The following is a 13648-nucleotide window of genomic DNA, read 5'->3' as shown; positions in this document are numbered from 1 at the left end:
GCGGTTTCTTGGGGGCTCGGCCCCCCACTCCTACTGGCCGCCCCAGAACGGAGGCCAGGAGGAGTTTAATCTGGAAATAGGGAGCGCAAGGGAATTTCACTTTGATTTTTTTTTTTTTTTTTTTTGGCCACGCCGCGGGCTATGCGGGATCTCAGTTCCCCGACCTGAGATTGAACCCCCCACAGCTGGGCAGCGAAAGCCCGGAATCCTACCCACTAGACGATCAGGGAACTCCTGGGAGTTGTGCTTTGAATGCTCGCCCACCTCCACACACGGAAAACCGGGAGCGCCCCCCTCCCCCGGTGAGAGCTCGGGGCAGAATGCGGGTGTCTGTCCTTCGTTTCTTAGACAGTTATTTAGCGCCTGCTGTGTGCTGGGCACTACTCAGAACCTAACAGGAGAGAAGCATTAAGTGAGCGGCTGTGGAAGACCCTAAAAGGAGGGACCGGGGCCATTCTAGGAAATGACGGGAGGCAAAACTGTTAACAGCAGGCAGGTAGGTAGGTATGAGAAGAGAAAGAAGGGCAGGGGCCAGGTGGCAGGGGGTCCATGGGCAGACAAAGAAAAACAGGAACCTCCAGACTGACAGGAAACCACACATTCTGAGTGATAAGTGTCCTGGAAGCATACAAAGAAGGATGAGGAAAGGCGGGAATCTCTTGCGTCCAAATGTAACCTGTTGCTCATTATGCCCTCATTACAATAAAATTAGCCTCACAGAAGTACCCATCATGCATCGACCCCATGACAATTCTCATCTAAGCTAAATAAGGACAAAAATCCCTCCTACCCTCGGGAAGATGGAGCTGGGATGAAAATCAGGGAATACGAACCCCGAACTCCTCCTTCCCCAGTGAATATTCCGCCCCTTCCTTTGTATGCCCCTCATAACTGGCTTGCCAAAGAAACCCCGGGCAGCAGCTCTTCACGTGTCTGCTCGCTCTCCCTCTGAGACGGTATTCTTGCTTAAATAAATTCTTTTTTTTTTTTATATCTCAGCTTCTTTATTATCAATGCATGAAATGTCTTACCTGTAAATAAATATGAATTTCTTTTTCACATTCTCTTTTCATTTTTTTTTTAACATCTTTATTGGGGTATAATTGCTTTACAATGGTGTGTTAGTTTCTGCTTTATAACAAAGTGAATCAGTCATACATAAACATATGTTCCCATATGTCTTCCCTCTTGCGTCTCCCTCCCACCCTCCCTATCCCACCCTTAAATAAATTCTTAAATAAAGAATTAAATAAATTCACTTTACTTTCTTAACCTCCCTGCTTCGTCTCTGAATTCTTTCGCGATGAAAAAAGAACCTTAAATTCACCAGGAACAAAACTATAGGGAGTGAAGTAAGGGGGAGATGAAGGGTCAGAGGTCGACATAGGCCAGACCTAAAAAGGATGTACCTAACGGATGGGCTTTTTCTGAGTGTGATGGAGAGGCTTTGAAGTGTTTTATGCAGGGAGTGCCAGAATCTGATTTATGCATTTAAAAGACTCTATGTGGCTGTTGTGTAGAGAAGAGACCAGAAAAGGCAAAAGTGGATTCAGATAAACCAACAGAGAGGCTGCATAATACACGTAAGAGATGCTGCCTGGGGTCAGGGAAGTGGCAGTGAGGATGGAAAGAAGGGACTGGGAACTTCCCTGGTGGTCCAGCGGTTAAGACTCCGCACTCCCAATGCGGGGGGCCTGGGTTCGAGCCCTGGTTGGGGAAGTAGATCCTGCATGCATGCCACAACTAAAAAAAAAAAAAAAAAAAAGTTCCCGTACTCGGCAACTAAGATCCCGCATGCCACAACTAAGACCCGGTGCGGCCAAATAAATACTTTAAAAAAAAAAAAAAAAAGGAAAGAAGGGATTGGATTTGAGGATGTCATGGGATAAAAATCAGTAAGAGCAAACGTAGTAAGGTAGATAGCTAGTGGGAAGCAGCCGCAGCACAGGGATATTGGCTCGGTGCTTTGTGACAGCCTGGAGGGGTGGGATAGGGAGGGTGGGAGGGAGGGAGACGCAAGAGGGAAGAGATATGGGAACATATGTATATGTATAACTGATTCACTTTGTTATAAAGCAGAAACTAACACACCATTGTAAAGTAATTATACCCCAATAAAGATGTTAAAAAAAAAATCAGTAAGAGCAAGGGACCCCTTGGATATGGGTACCCCAAGTTTCCGAAGTGATTTCTGAATCGAGATTACCTCATTATTCTAGATGGATTTAAGAAGGCCAAATAAACGGCTGCAAAGACCACAAAATATATTTTTAAAAGAAAAGTGTGTAATCTGAGTGTGAGATATATGTCATCGGCTGGGAGCCCCGAGACTTTGAAAAGAAGGCCCCTCTGAGAGCACGTGGAGGACGGTCCAGAGGAGGCTGGACATGAAGGCTTAGCAGTCCCTGACCGGCCTTCTCCTGTGGGAACTTGCATATTCTACCATCAAAGAAGATTCTATGCTGTGAGGCCAGGATAATTCTCCAGGCTTTTCCATGCCTTGAGATGAAATGTCCTTTTAAACTTCTCATGTCCTGTGCTGTCATTCCATGCTCACCAAACAGTATTCTGGGTTGGTTTAATTTTCCAGAAAGGAGAATCTGAATAATAGATGTATATTTTTACCCCTGCCCACAATTGTAAATTAATAAATCGGTGTGTTTATATCATCCCCCTCTGAGTGTGGTACACATGAGTCAGTCCTGAGGGCTGTCACTGTCGGTAGAGTGACTGATGAAATATTGGATACACAGTTAAGTTAGATTGGATACATACATAATGTTGGCGACATACTTATAGTAATTATTTGGTCGTTATTTATCTGAAATTCCAACCTAGCTAGGTATATTTTTATTTGCTAAATATGACGCTCTTACCTCTGGGTATGGAAGGAATTGCGTTTCTGAACCTGCAAAGCTGATTCTAAACTACTCACAGCCTTAGGGTGTCCACTGAGGTCCTGACCAACCTCTAGCCCCCAATCCAATGATCCTTTTTAGTTTTGACTGCTCTAATCTGTTCTCCTTATGGAAGCAAGAGTGATCTCTCTAGGATGAAATCTCACTCTGGCTTTGTCTCCAGTGACTCCCCCACCCATTCCCCATCCCACCACTTGGCTGACCCCTCAGCATCCTTCAGGGTTCCATGTAGAGGTCACCTTGCGTGGAGAGTTTGGTGTCACCCTCTGAACCCCTGACATCCAAACTCATCCTGTCACACAATCTGCAGTGCTGTTTTATTTCTTTTTTATTTCTCTTCCACCAGAGCTGCAGTTTCCTGAGGGCAAAGACTTTGTCCTACCTGGGATCCAAGGTGGTGAGGTCAGAGACAGGAGTAGGACGGTGAGGCCGGGCTGGGAGGAAAGGGAGGCCAGGAAGGTTCAGGAACCCAGTTAAAGAAGCAGCTGGGACTTTCCCCAAACATCACAGCATTGGGAGCAGGTAACAATGACACTTAATATTTGCACACTGAGGGGGTCTTTCCCTGCCCGGTATCCGGGCATCCTTCCCCACCCTCGTCCTCCTGCAGTGGGAGTTTTCATCCCTTTGGACAGAAGGGCTTGGGGTCTCTGCAGCTCTCGCCACCTCCTGTGGTCTGGGTTGGGGTGGGGGCCAGGGGCGGCTGGGGCATGCCACTCCCACCCAGGAGAGATGCAGCCGCCAAAAGAGACCTGGGTGTTGGTGACCAGTGTTTGCTGCTCAGGAGAAGGTGGGGACCCCGGCACGAGACACTGAAGGGTGCGCCTTCCACTGCCCACTGTGGTGGCTAAGCTGCCCTTCCCTGGCTCAGAGACCCTCCGCCGAGACAGGCAGAGGCGCCGGCTCTCTCCTCTTGGGTCTCAGGCTGAATCTCGGCATCCGTCTAAGCCTTGCGGGAGCATCTCGAAGCTTTGAGTCTGGCCACCCCAAGTGGAGTTTCTGCCTTGCCCTCGGGGGGGACGGCCTGCTTCACCCACTGGTCCTCACTGGGGTGTCTGGAGACTGGCCCACATGGTTTGAAATGTTATGCCTGCTTCAATGTTTTATTTCACATGGCATGCGTGAGTGCTGGGGAGGAATGCGGGGGTAGGAGGTATTAGATATATAAAGCTCTCATCATCAAGGCGAAACAGGTTATTTCCATCTTGGGAGTGTAAGACAGGACTCAGTGTAGTCAAATACGAAGCCAAACGTTAGTTCCATTCATCAATCATTCAACAAAAACCTTCTGAGTCTCCGCCGTGCACCAGGCAGTAGGTCCCTCCGCAAGAAGGGAGACAGGTAATAAACACGTACGTAATTCTCACACCTGGCATGCTGTGTATTATATGTGCTAAGAAAAAAGGCAGCCTAAGGGGGTGTCGTGTGCTGAATGGGGGTCCCTAGGACACGCCCTCATCTTAATCCCTGAGATCTGCGAATGTGACCTTATTTGGAAAAAGGGTCTTTGCAGAGTGATTAAGCTATAAGGATTTTGAGATAATGGGATCTTCCTGGATTACCCAGCTGGGCCCTAAACCCAATGACAAACGTCCTTAGGAGAGAAAGGCAGAGGAGATTGGACACACAGAGAAGAGGAGGCCTTGTGATCACAGAGGCAGAGATTGAAGTCATGTGGTCACTAGTCAAGGGTTGCTGGCAGCCACCAGGTGCACTGGACAAGGCAGGAGGGACCCTCCCCTCCAGCCTTCAGAGGGAGCCCGGCCCTGCCGACACCTGGATTTCGGACTTCTGCCCTCCAGAGCTGTGGGAATATATTTCTCTTGGGTTTTAAGCCACCTAGCTTGTGGTCATTTATCACGGCAGCCACAGGAAACTCGTACAGGGGGACAGAGTCATTGGGTTTTAAAGCATTTTCAAGATTCATTTTTGAGTTGTGATACTTTCTGTCACGAGTGGGGCAGTTTTTCTGCTGTTGACTTTAAAAATATATATGCACAATGTGAGAGTTGCAAGTTAAGTTTTATTTGGGGCAAAATGAGGACTGCAGCCCGGGAGACAGCGTTTCAGATGGCTCTGAGAAACTGCTCCGAGGAGGCCAGGGGAAGGGCCGGGATATACTGGAGTTTTGCAACAAAGGGCAGGTAGTGGGGAACTGTCAAAGGATTATTGTTAATTAAAGAAAACCAGATACCTCAAGTTAAGGAAGTTAGCGCTTTTCTATATATGGGAAGATGCAAGAGTCTGGGCTCACTGAAATCATTCCTTGATTGACGTGCACCTTAGCTTTCTGGAGCCTGTGTTTTCACATCCTGAGTTTCCTCAGCGCTCACTGCACGGAGTGGCTGCAGTCTGACGGCTGCCAGATGGCAGGTATTCTTTTCAGCCCTGCGTTTCCTCAGGGCTCACCAGCTCACGTCGGAGGGCTGCCATCATTGGTGACTGTGACCTCCTTTGTTTATTGATATGGCAGGAAATATTCCATTTATAAATATTCCATTTATCACTGCTCTCTCGAGTTACTGGAAGTCATTCACTGCATGGCAGACCTCCCCGTCATCCCTCACCCCTTTCATGAAATCAGAGACCCCCCCTGTTCACTGCAACACTATTTACAATAGCCAGGACATGGATGCAACCTCAATGTCCATTGACAGATGAATGGATAAAGATGTGGTACAAATATACAATGGAATATTACTCAGCCATAAAAAAGAATGAAATAACGCCATTTGCAGTGACATGGATGGACCTAGAGATTATCATACTAAGTGAAGTAAGTCAGACAGAGAAGGACAAATATCATATGATATCACTTATATGCAGAATCTAAAAAAATGGCACAAATGAACTTATTTACAAAACAGAAATTAGAGTCACAGATGCAGAAAACAAACTTATGGCTACCAGGGGGGAACGTGGCGGAGAGATAAACTGGGAGATTGGGATTGACATATACACACTACTATATATGAAATAGATAACTAATAAGAACCTACTGTATAGCATTCTGAACTCTACTCAATACCCTGTAATGACCTGTATGGGAAAAGAATCTAAAAAAGAGTGGATATATGCAGATGTATAACTGATTCACTTTGCCGTACAGCAGAAACTAACACAACACTGTAAATCAACTATACTCCAATAAAAATTAATTTAAAAAAAGAGAGAGAGAGAGAAAGAGACCCCCATTCCCAGGCTGGAGGCTCTCTCTAAGGTGGCACAGAGTGGTGAATGCCCCATGCACGACCTAGGTGGTTGAATGGCAGGAAGAGGTGTTTCACAAAGGCTCGCTGGGCAACCTCCGTGTGCGGGACCCTGTGCCAGGCACTGATGACCAGCGGGGGAGACCGTGAGATGGGCAGAGACCACGTCTGATCAGCTGAGACAGACAGCAAGAAAGGAAGTAAATCAATATGTAATACAATACCACGCAATGAGACTGCAGGGGAGAAACAAAGTCCAGTTTATGTTGTCTTTTCCTGCAATGGGTCCTGCAGCGTGTTTCCCCAGCACACCCCACCCCACTCCACCAGACCCCAGAGAGTCACAAGGTGAGCTCTCCACCAGGTCTGCACAGGCTCAGATCCTCCCTGGGTATCTGGGGACCCCGGTTCGGGAGTGGTGGGTGCAGTGGCCGGCACCCTCGACATCTTCCTATCCTCTGTTCCCGCCCCTGGGCCGTCCCAGCGTCCCAGTCCCCGCTCCCTGATTGAGGACACATAGCTGTCCTATCTGCAGAGGTACCCCAGGGCGTTGGAAAGGGGCTGCTGGCTGATTGGTAAGGCCGAATCCCATGGAGCGGGGTGGGGAAGCAGCCTGACACCCCTCTAACCCACAACTCCCGCATCTGACTCCGGTCCAGGGTCTGAATACTGAATCCTGGAAGGCGAGCCCATTCTTTGTGTGTGTGTGTGTGTGGGGAATGGTACCTGGGATGGAGGGGGGTATTGATCCTCTATTAACCGAGGGTTTTGGAAAATGTTTCCTTTGGGCCCCAGAATCTGAATATTTCTTCCTGGGCCGCTGGGTTAGTCCATGGAGCACACAGTGAGGGTTTAACACTCCCCAGCCGGAACTGGGTTCTCACTGCACCCCTAGGACGGGACAGAAGGCGTAGTGTTCACTTTAGGCCACGAGGTGGCGACAGAGAGTCCACGTAGGCAAACACCGCCACCTGGTGGTCACGCTACGCCCATGACACCCTGGAAGAAAGGGCAAAGTGGTCGCAGAGGAAGGGAAACGGACCAGGGACCTCCTAAGAAGTCTGTGCTGGGGTCAGCAGCCAGCTCCCTCTCAAGTCCGACCGCGGGGGAGCGTGGCCACCCCTCTCCCCGGCTGCACAGGTACCAGCCCGCCCAGGCCCAGTCATCGTCTCACACAGCCCCGCCGCTGCGATGCAAATGATGGGAACGTGGAGGATGGGGTTTACATAGAGGTTTCCGTTTGCTTTTTACTTCCAAGTGGGACACACTGTTCCAGAGGACATTCGTCTTCCTAGTCAACTGGCTCCAAAGCAAAATTAAACTAAACATCTACAAGACTGAACGTCAAAGACTGTTCGTAAATAGAGTTTTTGTTGCCTAGTTAAATATTTTCAAAAATGTGAGAGGCAGAGGCAAATTTCCACGCAGCTAATAAAATTTACGCATCAGGCTTCCTCAGTTGCAGGTACCTTCCTTCAAGGCCCCTTGGCGTCGTGTTCACACGGGCAGATGTCTTTATAAAAAGGGAAAAGGTAAGATATTTTAACTGTCGTTGGTTAAGACTGCTGTCTCTTTCCATCTAACCTGCCCTCCTGTCACACTTCCCCTTGCGTTGGGAGGCATTGAAGTGGTCACCGGTATTTCTGGGAGGCTTGATTCGGGGAAGTCACATTGGGAGTACATTCCGTTTCGACTGAGTGGAATATATGTGCCTGATCTGTAGTCACTTTTGAGGGTGGGGTCTTAGAACAATAGAAATTTATTCTCCTACAGTTTAGGGGCTAGAAGTCCGAGATCAAGATATTGGCAGGGCCGGGCTTTCTCTGAAGCCTCTGGGGGAGAACCTGTTCCACGCCTTTCTTTCGGCTTCTGGAGCGGCCAGCAGTCTTTGACATTCCTTGGTTGTATTAGATACATCACTCCAGTCGCTGCCTGCATGGGCCCGGGGCTATCTTCCCTCTGTGTATCTGTATCTTCGAAGGATTCTCCCCTCTGTGTCTGTGTCTCTCTCCTCTTCTGTTTTTTTATTATATATATTATTTTATTGAAGTATAGTTGATATAAAATCTTATGTAAGTTACAGGTGTACAATATAGTGATTCACAATTTTTAAAGGTTATACTTCATTTATAGTTATTATAAAATATTGGCTATAGTCCCCATGTTGTACAATATATCCTTGTGGCTTTTTTTTTTTTTTTTTTGCGGTACGCGGGCCTCTCACTGTTGCGGCCTCTCCCGTTGTGGAGCACAGACTCAGCGGCCATGGCTCACGGGCCCAGCCGCTCCGCAGCACGTGGGATCCTCCCGGACCGGGGCACGAACCCGTGTCCCCTGCATCGGCAGGCGGACTCTCAACCTTACTTATTTTACATAGAGTAGTTTGTACTTCCTAATCCCGTACCTCTACGTTGCCCCTCCCTCTTTCCCTCTCCCCACTGGTAACCACTAGTTTGTTCTCTACATCTGTGAGTCTGCTTCTTTTTTGTTATATTCTTTAGTCTGATGGGGCTTTTTAGTTCCACATATAAGTGATATCATACAGTATTTGTCTTTCTCTGTCTGACGTATTTCACTTAGCACAATGCCCTCCAAATCCATCCATGTTGTTGCAAATGGCAAAATTTCATTCTTTTTTATGGCTGAGTAGTATTCCATTGTGTATATATATATATATATATATGTATATCTATATCTATATATATATATTTGTTTGTTGATGGACACTTAGTTTACTTCCATATCTTGGCAATTGTAAATAATGATTCTATGTACATTGGTGTGTATGTATCTTTTTGAATTAGTGTTCTTGTTTTTTTCAGATATATACCCAGGAGTGGAATTGTTGGGTCATAGTTCTGTTTTTAGTTTGAGAATGTAGTCACTTCTGTGATAGGTAAGTTATTGGTGGCCAACCCACGTAAGAATGGCTTCCAGAAATACCCTCTTACCGCCTTCTGTGACGGTTTGCTGGTGGTGTGATATGAAGGTCCACGGCCAAAGGCAGTATAGCAGCCAGAGCCAGAGGCCTGTCTATGGAAAATCCCTCCATCCTGCAGACGTGTAAAGCTGTAAGCAGAGGAATGTAAAATGGTGCAGCCACTGTGGAAGACAGTATGGCAGTTCCTCAAAAATTAAAAATAGGATGGCCATATGGTCCAGCAATTCCACTGCTGGGTACACATCCAACATAAGTAAAAGCAGGGTCTCAAAGACACATTTGTACACCCACGTTCATAGCAGCATTATTCACAATAGCCAAATGGCAGAAGCAACCCAAGTGTCCTTCAACAGATGAATGGATAAACAAATACAGTCCGTTCATACAATGGAATATGATTCAGCCTTAAAAAAGAAGAAAATTATGGGACTTCCCTGGTGGTGCAGTGGTTAAGAATCTGCCTGCCAATGCAGGGGACACGGCTTCAAGCCCTGGTCCAGGAAGATCCCACATGCCATGGAGCAGCTGAGCCCGTGCGCCACAGCTACTGAAGCCTACGTTCTAGAGCCCGTGAGCCACAACTACTGAGCCTGCGTGCCCCAACTACTGAAGCCCGCGTGCCTACAGCCTATGCTCTGCAACAAGAGAAGCCACCGCAATGAGCCCACGCACCGTGGCGAAGAGTAGCCCCCGCTCGCTGCAACTAGAGAAAGCCCGTGCTCAGCAATGTAGACCCAGTGCAGCCAAAAATAAATGAATTAATTAATTTTAAAGAAAGAAGAAGAAAATTCTGACGTATGCTACAACATGGATGAACCTTGAGGATATGCTGCTAAGTGAAATAAACCAGTCGCAAAAAGACAAATACTGTATAATCCCACTTATATGAGGGACCTAGAGAAATCAAATCCATAGAGACAAAAAGTAGAAGGTTGGTTGTCAGGGGCTGGGGAAGGGGGAATAGGGAGTTAGTGTTTAATGGATGTAGAGTTTCAGTTTGCAAGATGGAAAGGTTCCGGAGATGGATGGTGGTGATGGTTCCACGGGAACGTGAATGTACTTAAGACTATCAAACTATGCGCTAAAAAATGGTGAAGATGGTAAATTTTATGTTTTTTTCACCACAATTTTTGTAAAAAATTGTAAGCAGAAGATTCGGTTCTCATCAACAGTGAAAATGGAAGTTCTCTCCCATCAGGAATAGATGTGATAATGCAAAGTATAAAGGTATAAATGCAGCATACATTTTTGTTTTTGATGACGTTCACACAAAATAGGATTTATCAGAGCTCTGTGCAGGGCCCAGCTCTGTAGCAGCACCTCAGATAGCCGCACATCTGGGGGCAAAGTGGCATATTTCATGCTCCCTAAACATATTTGACCAAATCTTACCTCAGGATCCTCAATCATAGGTTATGAAGCTGAAAAAACAGTTCTTAACTAGCGGTAACAAAAGCCACTTTAAAAAAATAAATTTATTTATTTTATTATCTATTTTTTGGCTGCATTGGGTCTTCGTTGCTGCACGCGGGCTTTCTCTAGGTGCAGTGAATGGGGGCTACTCTTTGTTGCGGTGCGCGGGCTTCTCATCGCGGTGGCTTCTCTTTTTGCGGAGCACGGGCTCTAGGCACGCGTGCTTCAGTAGTTGTGGCACACAGGCTCAGTAGTTGTGGCTCACGGGCTCTAGAGCACAGGCTCAGTAGTTGTGGTGAACGGGCTTTGTTACTCTGCAGCACGTGGGATCTTCCTGGACCAGGGCTCGAACTCGTGTCCCCTGCATTGGCAGGCGGATTCTTAACCACTGCGCCACCAGGGAAGCCCCCAAAAGCTACATTTTGATCAACCATGCTAAAGAATTTCCATTCTCTCTGTAGAAAATATTACAACATCATTGTTGTAAGAGGAGGCAAGCAAAGAGTGTGGACCCAAAAAAATGTAGGGAAAAGGTACGTAAAGAGAGGTCCAACAGTTAATTCACATACATAGTTTTCTGGATTTTAAAATTTTTCTTTCTTTTTTTCTTCCTTTTAAATTTCTTTTTTACTTTTTTTCGGTTTGTTTTTGTTTTGTTTGTTTGTTTTGGGTTCTTTTTTATTTTTTTAAATATTTATCATTTGTTAGGATTTCTTCTCTCGTCCCACATAGCTATTTGCTTGGATACCTATTTTTTACTCTTAATTTTGTTTTCTTTGGCCTAAAGAACGACCCTAAGCTTGTGTAAGCATCAAGTCCCCCAAATCTTGGAACTGTCCGCAATTTTTTCATTGTTACGGTGGAGGCAATTGTCCTTCACAACTTTCTACATCCTAACTGAAATTGAAACTTCTCTTAGGGTCTTTTCAATGCCTGTAGCACCTATACCAAGGGTTATTTATTTATTTATTTATTTATTTGTTATTTTTGACTGTGTTGGGTCCTCGTTGCTGCACGCAGACTTTCTCTAGTTGTGGCGAGCGCGCGCTACTCTTCGTTGCGGTGCACAGGCTTCTCATTGCGGTGCCTTCTCTTGTTGTGGAGCACAGACTCTAGGCGCGCTGGCTTCAGTAGTTGTGGCGTGTGAGCTCAGTAGCTGTGGCTCGTGGGCTCTAGAGCACAGGCTCAGTAGTTGTGGTGCACGGGCTTAGTTGCTCCGTGGCATGTGGGATCTTCCCGGACCAGGGATCGAACCCATGTCCCCTGTGTCGACGGGCGGATTCTTAACCACTGCATCACCAGGGAAGCCCCCAAGGGTTATTTAGAAGTGTATTGCTTGATATCCCCAAACTGGGGAATTTAAAAATTGTCTTTTCTGTTATTGACTTCTAGCTTAATTCCACCATAGTCAGAGAACATATTTTGTATGATTTCACCCTTTTGAAATTTGGGGGGACTTGCTTTATGTTAGGATTCTGTGTTCCCACTACAGGGGGCACAGGTTCGATCCCTTGTCGGGAAACTAAGATCCCGCAAGCCATACAGTGCGGCCAAGAAAAAAAAAGTCAACTCTAAATGAATTGCCGACAAATGATAGCTTACTATACACTCCCTTCCATACCCGCCTTTTTCGCGTGACGATATGTCATGGAAATTAGTCCGTATCAGTTCACATGGTACTTCCTCATTTCTTTGAACAGATGCACAGTGTTCCACTATATGGTTGGACCATGATTTATTTAACCAGTCCTCTTTGAGGGATACTTAGGTTGTTTCCAACCTTTTGCAAATACAAGGTAGCAATGAATCACTGTTGTGTGTCACTTAACACATGGGCAGATATCTGTAAGATATTGTTGGCTCAAAGGGCATGTACATCTGTGATTTTGTCAGGAGGCACCAAAGGTCCTCCCATTGGGGCCACAACCCTATATGATCTCTCCTTCCCCACCCCCCACGAGGCCAGGCTGTGTGAGGGTCACAGGGACCTGTGGGGGCCTCAGGCCATCCTCCAGCCCTGACCGCCTTGGGCACCTCCACCTCCCCGTTTCCCCGGCTTCACCGCCTTCGCAGGGCTTGGTGCCAGCCTTGCCGCCCCGCAGAAGCCAGGGGGCGCTTCTCGCTCAATAAGCCTTGGTGCTCATTGCTGGGGTTGAGGGAGGCGGGGACGCCAAAACCTTTAACAGAGATTCTTGGGGTCCTGCTCCCCCAGACTCTCCAAACCACATCCATTTTGCCTCCTACCCCCCCGCCCCCAATTCCTAACCCTGCGGCTCCAGGGGCCCCCCCCCAGAGCCTCCGTGCTTTTGCCCCCGCCCTCCTCTTCTTCTCAGGGCGACCTCTGAGAACAGGTGTCCGTCTCCCACTTTGGAGAGGCCCCTGTACACGGCACACGTGGTGCCCACTACCCCGAACCCCCCACCCCCGCCCGATTGCTTGTGGTTGGTGGGGTCTCTTTGGCCCGTTTCCTGGCGCCTTTCACAGACAGACAGAGGGCGGCTAATGAATGAGATCGTCAGGGAGCGAAAGCGGAACCACGCCGGGAGTCCCGCGCGCTCCCGCCCTGCGCCGCCCCCTGCGGGCGCGGCCACCAGGGGGCGCCTTGCCCTCCCGACTCCGCAAGGATCCCGCCCGGGTCCCCGCGGGAAAGGGATGAACGACCCTAATAATTCAGCATTTCCGGCCTCAGGACTAGCCAGGGCTACCGCCCCACCTGACGCTTGGAAGAGGGGGAGGGAGATGGGGAGGGAGAAGAGGTGGGCGAGAAAGGGGGGGAGGAGGGAGTGGGGAGGAGGAGGGGGAGAAGAGGGAGGGGAAGAGGGAGGGAAGGGGCGCTGCGGTCCTGGATGCTACCGCCAGCGTTCCGGGCTCGACCCCTCGCGGTCTGCCCAACGCAGGGATGCCACCTCGGTACCCAGGACTAGAGGTGTGGGTGTCGGGAGGAGAGCGGGCCACGGAGCCGGGACTGAATCCCCGATCCTTGGGGCAGGGCTTACCTTCAGATTAAAAAGCCTTTGGGCAGAGGTCCCTTAAAATTCAGCCAAGCTATGGACAAGCCTACGCCTCAGTTTCCACGGTTGTAAAACAGGGATACACAGCGGCAGCTATTTACACGGGAAGTCCTCCGTGTGCATGCAGGGTCCCCTTTGGGATGGGTCTTCCAAGAC

Source organism: Orcinus orca, chromosome 6, assembly GCF_937001465.1.
Source record: "Orcinus orca chromosome 6, mOrcOrc1.1, whole genome shotgun sequence".
Classification (NCBI taxonomy): domain Eukaryota; kingdom Metazoa; phylum Chordata; class Mammalia; order Artiodactyla; family Delphinidae; genus Orcinus; species Orcinus orca.
Note: the sequence above shows the minus strand (reverse complement) of the source record.